The sequence below is a fragment of the Silene latifolia genome, chromosome 1, assembly GCF_048544455.1.
Source record: "Silene latifolia isolate original U9 population chromosome 1, ASM4854445v1, whole genome shotgun sequence".
Lineage (NCBI taxonomy): Eukaryota > Viridiplantae > Streptophyta > Magnoliopsida > Caryophyllales > Caryophyllaceae > Silene > Silene latifolia.
Window position 1 is genome coordinate 148,604,546 of NC_133526.1, and position 14,469 is coordinate 148,619,014.

The 14,469-nt window shown below is 34.1% G+C and overlaps 1 long non-coding RNA gene and 1 other non-coding gene across 2 annotated transcripts; one reads left to right on the forward strand and one right to left on the reverse strand.

Moving 5' to 3' along the window:
- Window positions 1-2,398: 2,398 nt before the first annotated feature.
- Window positions 2,399-4,756, forward strand: LOC141606377 (uncharacterized). The gene is made up of 2 exons (XR_012526706.1): window positions 2,399-2,706; window positions 4,016-4,756. It is a non-coding gene; the product is annotated as an uncharacterized LOC141606377 (long non-coding RNA).
- A 7,420-nt stretch (window positions 4,757-12,176) lies between these two features.
- LOC141620720 (small nucleolar RNA R71) lies at window positions 12,177-12,283 on the reverse strand. The gene has a single exon (XR_012532023.1). It is a non-coding gene; the product is annotated as a small nucleolar RNA R71 (small nucleolar RNA).
- Between the last annotated feature and the right edge of the window lie 2,186 nt (window positions 12,284-14,469).

A 14,469-nucleotide genomic window follows, 5' to 3' on the forward strand; every position in this document is an offset into this window, starting at 1 on the left:
GAACCTAAGGTACACATTAAATATCTTCTCTTGGATTCCTTCCAGGGAAGGCACTTACATATTGACGAAAAACCAATCCTTGTAAGGAAAGACAATGACATCCAGTCAATCAATCACAACAACAACTTCATTCTCTCTCTTAATGTAAGACTACCTAAACTATCTAAGAGAGAGACCGGGACTGAGCCTCGCGCCAAAGGTCTCGGCTATACATATGAGGATACCATACTGACTTAGGCATGGAGAGGGCCCACTCGGACCCCCCCCCCCCTGTGTGTTGCATGTGCAGGCAAAGAAAAATAATCTGAGCCAACATCCGAAAGGAGTGCGTTGGGAGTGCGTTGACGCGGCTCAAGCTTGGACAACGCTGACTTGATTATTTAACCCGAAACAACTGGTTTTATGGCCATTAATATTCATATTTTTTGGTATCCCGATGTGAATAATGAAGAGTAGTTTCTGCCTATGAAATGCTCTACCTTCCAAGCTTTGCATCATTAGAAAAATTACCCAAAATATATACATCTCTTCCTGCTATATTCTATCTTTTTTAGAATAGTTCCCACTTCCGCCTTTGGTGTGCAACAAAGGGGGGAAGGAGGCATTAACCCTAGAATTGGTGACCATAGAATCCAAGGAGCACCTGTATGGGGGTCTAACTGATTTAGAACAGTTTTTTAAATGACGTCTCGAGTAAGGTTATTTACGGTCGGATAAGTTCATTTTTCCTACAAATAGCAGGTTGTAGAATACATACATTAGGTGTTTTTCAAGAGTTTTACTCGGCCGAAATTCTGGATAAAATCCATCATTCATTCCTTATCTTTAACTGTTGCTCTTTTCATTTTTCAACTTGATTATTTATATTCCTTTTCGGGTTGGAGTAAAGAGTTGCATTTTGACCTTTCTAATGTTTGCTTTTAGAGGTTCTTTTACATTGTAAAGTGTAGACTCTAGCTTCCAACTGCATTGGTTTTTGTGGACAAGTTATTAGGTCCATAATTGTGCTTGGAAAGTGATGTGACTCATATTTGAGCACATTTAGTCCCCGAATTAACCACGTTCATATGCTTTATAGCATATAATTGGGTCATTTACTATCTTTAGTTTCCCATTTTGCATATTCCTTGAGGTTTTGCCTCCTTGGTAGGAAATGATTGCTAACCTTGCATTTATGAGGCGAAATGGAGCTAAATGGATCGCATCTAATGACCAAGCATCAAAGAGAAGACTAACACTAGATGCCTAAGTAGATAATAAAGTGAAATGGGCAATGATGAACGGATCCTTGCATCCGTCACATGATCCTTACGGATTGTTAAGGAGGAAAAGAAGAAAACTAGTCTGTCCAAGAATCCGAGCGGATCGAGCACGATCCGGGCATCTCTGTACACCAGGATCCGGGCGTCTTGTGCCCAAAACGAGTGGCTTGCAGCAGCTGGATCCGAGCGTCTTCCCCAAGATCGAGCGGATCTCAAGGCAGAACAACTCGTGCCTTACCACGGAACGAGCGGATCGAGATATGACTAGCAAGAGGATCCGCTCATTTCCATCTGGAGTAGCATTTTCTCAACTTTTCTTAGGGTCTTAATAGTCATTTATGTTGGAGTTAGTGTCCTCCACAATAGTGCGTTTACATAATAAATCTCATTAAAGGAATATTATCAGATATTTATATATTTGATCCTCGTCAGTTGATTAACGTAAATCGATAACGGTTGGCTGACTAGAGGTTGACGTTATTGTCGTGAGACGGCGGTGATCAACTGAACCCTTTCGGTCACACCTATAGGAACGAACCCCAATTGATAACTAATTAATTGTATGAGATACAATTTATTTAGTCCCTTGATTTGTAGACTAAAAGGTTAGTCGATTATTTTAGAGAGATTTCGAGTTGCGAACTCGAGGCACGACAGTTATTATTTAATTATGCGATAATTGAATAATAAATTATGGGAGACTGGTTTTAGTTAATTAATTGTTAATTCACTAAAATTGTACTAATTGATTAATGTGATTAATATTAGTACGTAAAATAATATGTGTAGCGGTACACGTATATTCACAGAGTGATTTGGACGAAATTAATTGGAAGCATTTAAACATGAAACGATGTTTAAATAAAATTTACACGTATTTGTGCGACAAATATAAGAACCAAAATGGACCCGTAAATGGGACATTGGACCATGTAAATGGAGTGTAATGGATGATCATGATCATTACACTTTGCTTATTTTTCTTCCATAATTGTCATGTGATCTTTATGTGTGTCATAATGTGTTGGACAATAAAATAAGGAAAATGAATCCTACACTCCACCACTACACACTGCACCCGCCACTTCCTCCTATATACTCCAAGTTTTGTTAATTTTTACACTACTTCACTTGTACACTATTTTGCATGTGAATAAAACTTGTTGGTATTTCTCTCTAAAATTATTATACATCATTTACTAAGAAGTTAGTAATCAAAATATTATTACTAAGAGTGTTAGTAATATTACAAATATTATCAAGGTTAAGTTTTATAAATATCTAGTTAATATTTGTAAGATTATTTGGGTGATTTCTTCTTGGGTGCAACTTGAAGGAGACTTTTTTTTGAAAGTTTTTCTAGGAGGATCATCCTTTTGTTTTAAGCTCAAGAACAATCAAGATAGGAGATCTTGATTGTGCCCATATTACCATAAATATCAATGTAAGGAAATTATTTTTTCTTAATCTTTAATTTTATGCTTTTATATTTGCATGCATGTTACATAGATCACTAAATGAACATATTATGAGATAATTTGTTTTTAATTAGAGAGTCTAATTAGGATATATTATCTTTCAAGTGGTATTAGAGCTTAGGCTTGTAATTTGCATGTTGATTTTAAGCATATTAATAAATTATGAGATAATTTATAAAAACTCAAAAAAATTGTGTTAGAAGAGGTTTTAGCATGAAATTTTTGGGGGCATGCACACCTACTGATCTCAAAAGATTTGTAGTAAAGTTTGGTGATTTATGAAGTTATTTTGCTATTTTTAGTGATTTTTGGTAGAAAACCGAGTCAAAATGCCGTATTTTAGTTATAAATTGACTAAAAATAGTTAAAAGATGATTCATGCCATGGAATTTTTATGGTGTTTCATGCATGTTTTGTACTCATTGTATGCAAAATGTTGAAGGTTTGTTTGAAGTTTTGTATGTTTATTGATTTTATGAGATTAAAGTCAATAAAAGTGAAATAAATTAATCATAATTTTTAAACGTTTGTTCCTACCCATGATAAATTTATGTACATTTAAGAATATTATTTAAAAGTTAAAAGTGAAATTTAAAATGTGTTTTCACCTTGTTTTGATGTTTATTGGTTTTAGTGGTTAAAAACCGATAAATATCGATCTTTTTCTTCATAAATTTTATCCGGATTTTTGGTGCACTTTTTCTTACATTTTGGTGTTTTTGGGAGTGTTTCAGAATACTCAGAATTTTTTTTTCAATTTGTTTGGGTAAATTTTCAATTATTTTGAATTTTTACTTAAAAATTATGATTTTACCGATTAAATTAGCAAAATATCACCAAATCAAACTAATTATTCATCATAAAATTAGTGAGGACTAATTTTGAGGTCCAAAATAGTTTGGACAATTAGTTTGGACTTAAATGATATTTAAGAGTTGATTATTGATTTTTCCAAGTTAAAAATCGATTAAATCCACAAACACCGAGATGGATACCAACGTTTGATGGATAGGGCGATTTTGGCATCTTTTTACAGCATTTTAAGCATATTTATTTAAGTTGAATGAATGATTGTCATTTATTTAAAGTATTTATCTTGTTGTACCTAGTATGGCCTAGTTTATTTTAATCGTTATTACCCGAAATGAATGGGAATAGCGATTTGTTTGTAATTTAAATACGATCTCGTATCGTCGGTTTGTAATTAATTAATAGTTTTATTTATTTTATTAATTAATTTATAATAAGAATAGCTATGTAATTCATTTGTAATAGTTATTTTTACCGGCGTTTCCAAAAGACGGATTACATCGAGACGGAGTCTATTTTTGGAAGGTGTTCCAAATCCCACAAGAAGAAGCCACTTTTGGAATGAAGAGGCAAGGGACCAAGAAGTTTTTTTCCGAAATGTAATAGACTAGTTTTTATTAACTAGGTGGCCATACTAGGATTTTTCATATGCTTACTTGTTTGCTTGTTTTTATTTTTGCGCATGCCAAAATCGCCATTCACATGCATTTTATCTTCGCGATTGTCAGTTCACGCCATTTACATTCGCCGACTTAGTTCACTTATAGGGAATTTATGACTAAATTGACAAGATCTCTCACATAACTAAAATTGAGATTAGCCTTACCAATTAGTAACACCTATGAATCTCTTGTTCATTAGAGCCACGCTCGCCCAAGCGGGGTGTTCTCTTTTAACCTTGAGTAAGTAGGGTGGTAAGCGGTTATCATACGCCAAAATTGTTGGACTCAACGGGATATAAGACGGTCTTGTGTTCCGGGGCTAGTAGATGGATTTAAGTAAATTCGTCGACCAAGAGTTCTAGAGGTAGAATTAGTCAACGTGACTTACCGAATTTACACAATTATGGGATGTTTCTCCCAAGCGATGCTCATTTTTGTTTAATATTTGGTTCTTGGAATCCTTTATATAATTTAGTGGGAGATCATTATATAAATGTTAAAACTTGTTAAAGATGTTTCACAAGTAAAATTAAAACATTGAATGTTAATTTTTCCTATTTTTCGTTCATTGTCATAAATGTATGACATCGCGCACTTCATCCTCCTTTTTCTATTTATTGTTATACTTGTTTCATTCTTTCTTAAAAAGCGGTTTCTTTGAAGGAATTAATGATTGGTAACATGATTTACCAATTCACCTACATAAGCTTACAACGATTTTTGCGGTTATTATACAACTTAATTAACGTCCATACATATTAAAAAGGGGTTTCATGTTGCAAACTCATATTACGAGTTTAAAAGGAAGTCATATTTTATCAAGAGAGTCTTGATTTCCGAAGTGACACCTCCGTCATGATGATGACATATTAGTTTTAATTACTCAAGTGTAATTCAAAAGTTTGCGAAAAGAGTTTTCAAAAACACTTATAATACTCCAATATGATACCGTCAAATGGCTCACTTCGAGAAAGGCCAAATCGATTGTTTATGCGCTAAAGAGTTTAGGCATATGATAACAATTGAACGGTTAAGTAGTCCAATTTCGCAAGAAGTTGAGATTTTGCCACATGTTAACACTCACTTTATAGTAATTCACTCTTACTAAGTGTATAAAATATCACGAATGACATGAAGAGAGGTCTTCATGAGATTCATTTTTGCTTGATTGAAGCAAAGAGGAATGTGAAAGTGAGTGGGAGTTAAGAAGTATCAACCCTAGATGTATGCGATAGAACAAAGTTGAAAGAGACATCTACTCAATGGATAGGCTAGTTCCACTATCTTGGTATGAGATACCAAGTACGAGTCATCTCTTTGTAAAGAACTTTACATGAATTGATAAAACGTAAGACGTCTAGCATAGGACATTTTTGTATCGAAGTGGTGCTAGAGTAGGAATGATTTCGATAAGGACAAATGTACCTAAATTTGGTTTTAAAAGAAAGTAATTATCTATGTTTATACATAGAAGGCATCACTCATGTGATTTAAAACAAAATATTTTACCTACTCCTATGATAACTTGGTGGTTGGTTTAGACCACTTAAGTTAGAGGAATTTTACATTCTTCACGAAAACTAAATGTTATACTATCTTGTAGATTTTAAAGTCTCTAATCTGGTGAACCCAATTGATCAAACCTCAAGTAAATTCGTTTCAAACGAGTAAACGAAAAGCGCATTGAACAACCATTTGATTTTGAGTCTTATGGTATGTGTACATGTATTATGTTTTTCTTTTGCAGAAAAGAAACACAATAGTGAGGTGATTGACCATATACATACGGATGCTTAAGGCTGATAGTTGGTTATATATATATATATATATATATATATATATATATATATATATATATATATATACTTCGTTACTTTTACCGTAATGTTAAGTAGATATGAAAACCTTGTATCTATTTAATAAGACATAAAAGTGATTTTTGAAACGTGGAATATTTTCAAAATGAAGTAGTAAACCAAAAGCATGTCAAGATCAAGATGTTGATCGGAAGTTTCAAAGTAATGACTTTGAAGATCAAATGGGTAATATCAACTAATGACCTTGATAATCACTATAAAGATTGTGAACCAGTTCACATAATACCTTCTCCTTGGGACACTATAGAGTATGGTGTAGTCAAGTATATAAACCGAACTTTATGAGATATAGTTTGAGGTTTTTTCGCAATTTTTGTAAGCTATTTTCTCACTAGAAGTTTAAAACACGACTATAATAGCTTAAATGATTCCATATGAGATATGGATAGGGAGAGTCCCTAACTTGTCTTTTTATACATTTGGGATCATAAATGTTTATGTTCAGAACCAATTTTTTATTTTTTGTGAGGGTTATCCAAAGTTGAACCACTTGGTTTTTACTCCTCCAAAACGAGAACAAAGAGTTTGTGGCTCATAATACTGTCTTTCCAGAAAGATTTTCATATTCTGGAAGACAGTGTGGGAGAAATTTTTAACTTAAGGAAGTCCAAGACCCACAAACTGAGTATAATGCAAGAAGACGTTCTTTATTGTGGCTCAGTGGTTATAAGGAGATAATTTTGCGATAATATTGCATTACTTTTCAGAAGTGACAAATCTTAAACCCTCATCACAGGCTTTTCTATAGTATGAACTCTATGTGATGGCGTGTCACCATGCAATTCGAATTGATATCCTTGCACACGATGCGATAACGAAGGAAACACGAGATGTTTTCGAGACTTGATTTAAGGTGAATACTTTGGCTGATTACCTTGATCTTGTCGTAAAGGTTACATAAGATGTTTAAAATTTGGGCTTGTTATAGAGAGTTTGTGACAACCCAAATGTCTTTATCAATTCGTATGGTCTTAGCAATATAGCCTCTCATGAGGATGAGTTTAGGTGAAAGGATAACGAAACTTTCTCCTTGAATGTATCTTATGAAGGGAGAAGTATTGTTGATGTTGTCAATGCTAAGAAGCCTAGCATGCTTGGAAGATCCCTTTTGTGATCTATATACGTCAAAGAGTTGGAACTTTGAGTTTAATCATGTAGTCTATCAAAACGGTATTACTCGAGTGTCGAGATAACATGATGATACATGGAGTTTAGTGGGAGCTAAGGTGATATTTCTTAGTCTAAAATATGTGCTTGACATATTATTGACTAGAAATGTAGCTAAGGTGATATTTATTAGTCTAAAATATGTGTTTGACATATTAGTGACTAGAAATATTCTCGGGTAAATACTTGAGAGTATCATGGCGCATATTAAATATCCGGATCTAATGAGATAGATCTCTATGGATATTAACATTATAGTCAAGAGACTTATGTGATAAGATTCTTGACTCGTTCAAGTTGTTGAACAATTAATATGATCTCTTGTACTTCCGCTGCAGGATCTATTAAATATGCTAAAAGCTATCATGTTGAGAATATGAGAAGTCATTACCAATCATTTCCTAGTGAGTGTCACTAGATGATTATCAAGAGCATCCTTGAGTACTTGAGAAGCACTGAGGATTGACTCTTGTAGTTTGGAGTAATTTAAGAATTTTGTGTAAAAGGATTACACGGAAACATTCCTATGCTTATAAGATGTTATGGGCCTCGTTAAGGAATGGTTAGCATGTAAAAGTGTTATGTGCATAAAGAATAAAATGTATAAGAAGTTATACATATATATATGAGGAGTCATACATAAAAGATGTCATATGAAGGATTTGTATAAGTGTTTTACGTATAAATCATGAACGAAAGCTAAGTATATTACAACATCTAATGTTGTATAAGAGACAGTTGATATCCGGAATTTAATGGAACTAGAGTAGTTCTGTTAGCCGAATATCGTCACCCAAAAGACTGTGAAAACAGTGGGAGTGTTTGACTGGCTTTAGAACCAGAGTCAAAAAACTTGTTTAGACGTGTACTTAGAAATGCTCTATGTGATGAAAAGATTGCATAGAACAAAGGAAAATAGCAATGGAAATTAGAGTGATGCAACTGTTGCTTACCCTCTAACCAAAGCCGTAGACATGATGGTTATGTCATCTCAATGTGAATTGAGGAGTATACCTTAATTGCTAAAGATCGTTATGTAAATATTGGATAGAGTATTGATATTTACATAAGTGATGTTCGCATTCATTGTTAGAGTTTCTTTAAGAACTCAATTATTCAGTTTGACTGAAAACATTGAATACCTTGTTTATTTGAATAAGTTGTGGATACAATGTTGAATACTATTCAAGTGAACAAGATGAACATTGTATTTTGTCCCTAGTCACTTAATGAGGTGACGTCTCAGAGTGACTAGATTTTAAGTCGATTGATGGTTGTTTAACACCATAAAGTCATACGTGACGACTAGTCGATTACATAGGCAGAGTGTGTGACACTTTTCCGGAGAGAGACCATTTAGAGAGTCCCTAAGTTCTATTATAGACGCCTGGTCGTGGCAGGGATCTCTAAGATGTTCCTATGAGTCGATTCTTTTGACTGGAGACTATTATCTGAGCAAGTGCAGTTTCCGAGTGACTTTGGTCTTTGTCCTAGGTCGTGCCGTGAAAGGAGGCCAATGGGAATTTACTAGGTCATGGTGATCTGTATTGTGCAATAGGATAGATAGGGCAGACAGGAATAGTCCACCCACGTTGGGTAACTATATCTCAAGGCCACTCGAGGAGTTAATGACTACAAATGCGTGGCCACGCTCGGAAGTAATCTGTGAGAGATTTTTCCGATCAGGTAGTCACACTCCCGATCGAGAAAACAACTCGCGATATGTTCATGTGCAAGTGCGACCTGAAAGACACCTTGCATTGAGTGGGAGATTAAAACGGACAAGAGAATTGGTAGCGCACACCTTGTGTCGGACAAGTGGGAGATTGTTGGAGTTAGTGTCCTCCACAATAGTGCATTTACATAATAAATCTCATTCAAGGAATATTTTCAGATATTTAATTATTTGATCCTCGTCAGTTGATTAACGTAAATCGATAACGGTTGGCTGACTAGAGTTTGACGTTATTGTCGTGAGACGGCGGTGATCAACTAACCTCTTTCGGTCACACCTATAGGAACGAACCCCAACTGATAACTAATTAATTGTATGAGATACAATTTATTTAGTCCCTTGATTTGTAGACTAAAAGGTTAGTCGATTATTTTAGAGAGATTTCGAGTTGCGAACTCGAGGCACGATAGTTATTATTTAATTATGCGATAATTGAATAATAAATTATGGGAGACGGGTTTTAGTTAATTAATTGTTAATTCACTAAAATTGTAATAATTGATTAATGTGATTACTATTAATACGTAAAATAATAGTGTAGCGGTACACGTATATTTACGGAGTGATTTGGACGAAATTAATTGGAAGCATTTAAACATGAAATGATGTTTAAATAAAATTTACACGTATTTGTGCGACAAATATAAGAACCAAAATGTACCCATAAATGGGACATTGGACCGTGTAAATGAAGTGTAATGGATGATCATGATCATTACACTTTGCTTATTTTTCTTTCATAATTGTCATGTGATCATTATGTGTGTCATAATGTGTTGGACAATAAAATAAGGAAAATGAATCCTACACTCAACCCGCCACTTCCTCCTATATACTCCAAGTTTTGTTAATTTTTACACTACTTCACTTGTACACTATTTTGCATGTGAATAAAACTTATTGGTATTTCTGTCTAAAATTATTATACTTCATTTACTAAGAAGTTAGTAATCAAAATATTATTACTAAGAGTGTTAGTAATATTACAAATATTATCAGGTTAAGTTTTACAAATATCTAGTTAATATTTGTAAGATTATTTGGGTGATTTGTTCTTGGGTGCAACTTGAAGGAGACTTTCTTTTTGAAAGTTTTTCTAAGAGGATCATCCTTTTGTTTTAAGCTCAAGAACAATCAAGATAGGAGATCTTGATTGTGCCCATATTACCATAAATATCAATGTAAGGAAATTGTTTTTCCTTAGTCTTTAATTTTATGCTTTTATATTTGCATGCATGTTACATAGATCACTAAATGAACATATTATGAGATAATTTGTTTTTAATTAGAGAGTCTATTTAGGATCTATTATCTTTCAATTTAAGTCCTTAGTAACCCTAATCTTTGTACCTAATCTTTAGTATAAATACCCTTTTGTACTACCTAGAGTATCATCATTCCTGAATGCTCTCTTAATCCATCCATAATCACTTTGTAATTCTCTCTTAATCTCATGAAATTAGTCTTAATTTAGTTGTAATACATTTCTCAATATTAATCACATCTTAATATTTCCTTAATTTCTCAATTGTTCTTTCTTTATTTTGGGTAGTTAGAAGATTATTTGGGTTTATTTGGAGGATTGACAACCTTCCATCAATCATCAAGTAATTATATTATTCTTGGCTTTATTATTTGGAATTATCTTCATAGCTATAATTCTCTCTTAATCTTGTTTAATTATTGTTAATCACTTTTATTTATTCATCATGTTTTGCTTTGTTAGTATGATTGACAACCTTATTGACATGCTAAACTTGATCATGAGTGAGTAGTCACCCTAGCTAGGGTTAATGGGGAATTAGGGGAAACAAATACGGGGAATGATTCATGTTTAATCTAATATGTTTTAATAATTAATTTGCTTGCTTGTTGTGATTTCAACTTATGCACATGTTATGTTTGATGAAATGCGAGCCTATGAATCGTTGCATTTTTTTTATCCATCACCTATCTCTTCAATGAGGCTTGTAAGTTTATACACCAACTCGAGCCTCATTAGACCATGCATACAGTTGAATAGGACGGATTAGTCGAGTTTTAGGTGTTGTACAATCTAATCGATTCGGCTCCGGGACCCAAACCTTCTTAGGGATTGAAAGATATACACTAACTTGATCACATCACAACAATAAGTGATTGCATCTAATTGAGAACATGTTTGTATGATCAACTCTCATGAATCTCCTATGAACCCACGACACCCTAGTTCCCTTAATCAATTGTTTACATCCCCTTTTAACTACCTTGCTTGTTTTCATTACTATACTTTCATCTTGTTGATTAGTTTAGACCAATTTCATCTCAACCCAAATTGTGACACCCTAAGACACAACCATTTGCAATTGAGAATCCTACATCAATACCCGTCTCTTGAGATCCGACCTTTTCTTGCCTCTTTTCTAAGAGTAGTTTGTGAAGTTATAAATATGGTTTTGGTTGGTAGCTTTTGACGACGAGTTTAAACCGAACCAAAAATGGCGCCGTTCCTAGGGACGGTGTTAACTTGATTTGATTATCATTAATTGTTTTTAGTTGTGTCTTTCTTTACCTTGGGGAATTCAATCTCCTCAAAGTTGTTCTAATTGTTTTCGAGTTGTTTGATATTTTGCATGACTAGGAGATCACAAGGTAATCCATTACCTATTGATCTTGAAATTGAAAGGACCTTAACCAACAATAGAAGAGTTGCTAGAGGAACTTCAAGAGTTGTAGGTATTGGTGAGATTGCGGACATTCAACCAAATAACATTGAGTTTACCAACCCTTTTGCAAGAGAAGGAGAGGACAACCCAATACAAAATCAACCAACAATGCCTAAATTTTCATCACATTCTATACCAACCGAGGAGAACCTAACAAATAGTACTCCTACACCACCACATTTAACCGGTAATTTCATTACCAAATCCGCATTCATTCAATTAGTTGAGAGAAGTCAATTTGGAGGGATGCCTAGTGAAGCCCTCATTTCACATATATAGACTTTTTGTGACTATTGTGATGCGATTTCTCAAACCGGAGTTACTCAAGATCAAATCCGATGAGTATTATTTCCTTTTTCTTTGATTGGTACCGCAAAGCAATAGTTGAAGAGCCTAGACAAGGCTACCCTTGGTATTGACTCATGGAAGAAGTTGACACTTGCTTTCTACAAAAAATTCTATCCTCCGGAGAAGACTAACATGTTGAGAGCCCAAATCACCGGGTTCAAGCAAAGAGATGAAGAATCATTGTATGAAGCATATGAGAGATTTAAGGACACTATTCATTCTTGTCCACACCATGGATTTAGCAAATGGTTCCTTGTGCAACAATTTTAAAATGGTCAATATAAAGACTCCCGCAACATTATCAATATGGGATCCAATCGAGTGTTCAACGAAGTTGATGACAATCAAATATGGGCCAAAATCGAAGAGATGGCGGTTCATAATTCCCAATATAGTAGGCTTCAAAAGGCTACTAGAGGATGAAAGCATGAGGTAGATTCCATCACACAATGGGGTGCTCAACTAAGTACTCATATTGACACCATCAATTTGAAGTTTGAGAAGGCCATGGCTAAGCTTGATGAAGCTTCCAAATCACCCAAACAACATGTTAATGCTATGGTGGCATCATCCTCAATTGCAAGTGGAGTATGTGAAAGTTGTGGAACTTTGGGACATAACCAAAGTGAATGTAGGGGAACTAGTGAACAAGTGAATGCTTTCTAAGCATACAAAAGTGGCACCCCTTATTCCAACTATTCCAAATTCCATCCAAACCTTTCATACAAGAACCAAAATGTTCAAAACCCTCAACCAACATACAACCCGCCTGCAATGAGAAATCTGAAGGAAATGTAGATTCATATACATATTTAACATACTCATATATGTCAAAATTAATTTGTCATAAAATTAAAACGGATTTTATGCATGCAAACAATAATATAAAAGAGGAGAAATCATGTCCTTACATAGTAGATTTCGGCTATTAGGGCACAAGAGAGATCACCTATCTCTTCTTGTTCTTGAGCTATTCCAATGGAAGAACAAAGATCTAAGGGTAAGATCTCTCCCTAAGCTTTATACCCAAGGCTTTCTCTTAATTAGAATTAATATTATGAGTACTAGATAATATTAATTCTTGTGGAAAAATGACCCAAAAATATTGTTTGTGCTCTTGAATATTCGGTCAAGAGTAAGGGGATTTTGGAGTTTATTTCTCTAGAATTCTCATAAATTGTAGAGAATATTTGTGATTTTCTTACACTAGAAAAAAATCTTGTTGTATGAATGAATTAATTTGAAAAAGAAAACTCATTCTTTTCTCTTCTTGGTGGCCGAAATTGTGGCATTGGGTAGGTTGCCCAATAGCTTTTATTTTTGCTCTTCACAAGAGACCAAGCATGCAAAGCCTACTACCCCAGTGTTATCATTGTGTTTCCATTAAAATAAATAACACAATATATACTCTAAACACACCCATAATTTCGGTTTTATGTATAAAATGGAGAAACCATTTTATTTTGTCATTTGTCAAATTTGTCACATGTAACATGTTACATGACATGTTACAATGAAATGTATTTTTATCATATTAAAAATCAACATACTCATAAAATATGTCATTTACAAAATTGACTAGTAATTCGTAATTACTCGTACCAAAAATGTTTCCAGATTATAAACTACAACATTCTGTATTTATAATAATTTATTCATTCCTTTTCAATTGTTTCTTTAAACAATAATTTCATCCGAGTAATGATACAATTCGATTACTCAGACCGTATCTCATTTAATCACATTTCAATTTGATACGTAAATTTTACTTCCAAAATCGTCTCAATTCAATTTTTCAAGTAATTTAATTAACTCGTAACGTTATACGATTAATTAAATGATCAATTAAGAGTGTTGCCCTTTAGGTATGACCTAGGGGGTCAACTGATCACCACCGTCACACGACAGTAATGTCAAACTCTAGTCAGCCAATCATTACCGATATATGTTGACCAGTTGACAGTAACAAAATTACTTCCCAATTGTATTCTTTAAAATGAGATTTAATAATGATATTTAAATCATGTGATCGCACTATTGTTGAGGACACATTTCCCAACAATCTCCCACTTGTCCTCGACAAGTGTGCGTCACCAATTCTCTTGTCCTATTACTATCTCCCACTCAATGCAAGGTGTCTTTCAGGTCGTACTTGCAAGTGATCATATCGAGAGTGGTTTCCTCGATCTGGAGAATAACTGATTGACCGGTTTTATCCACTCTGGATACCTTCCGAGCGTGGCCACGCATTTCCAGTTCATTACTCCTCGAGTGGCCTTGAGATATTGTTTTAACCCTGACAAGGGGATGGACAATTCCTATCGCACTCATTCCCTTCGACTAGCCACAGCCATCATAACCCAAAATATGCCCATTTGACCCCATTTACGAAGGTCGTAGTAACACAAATCAAAGTTAATCTGAA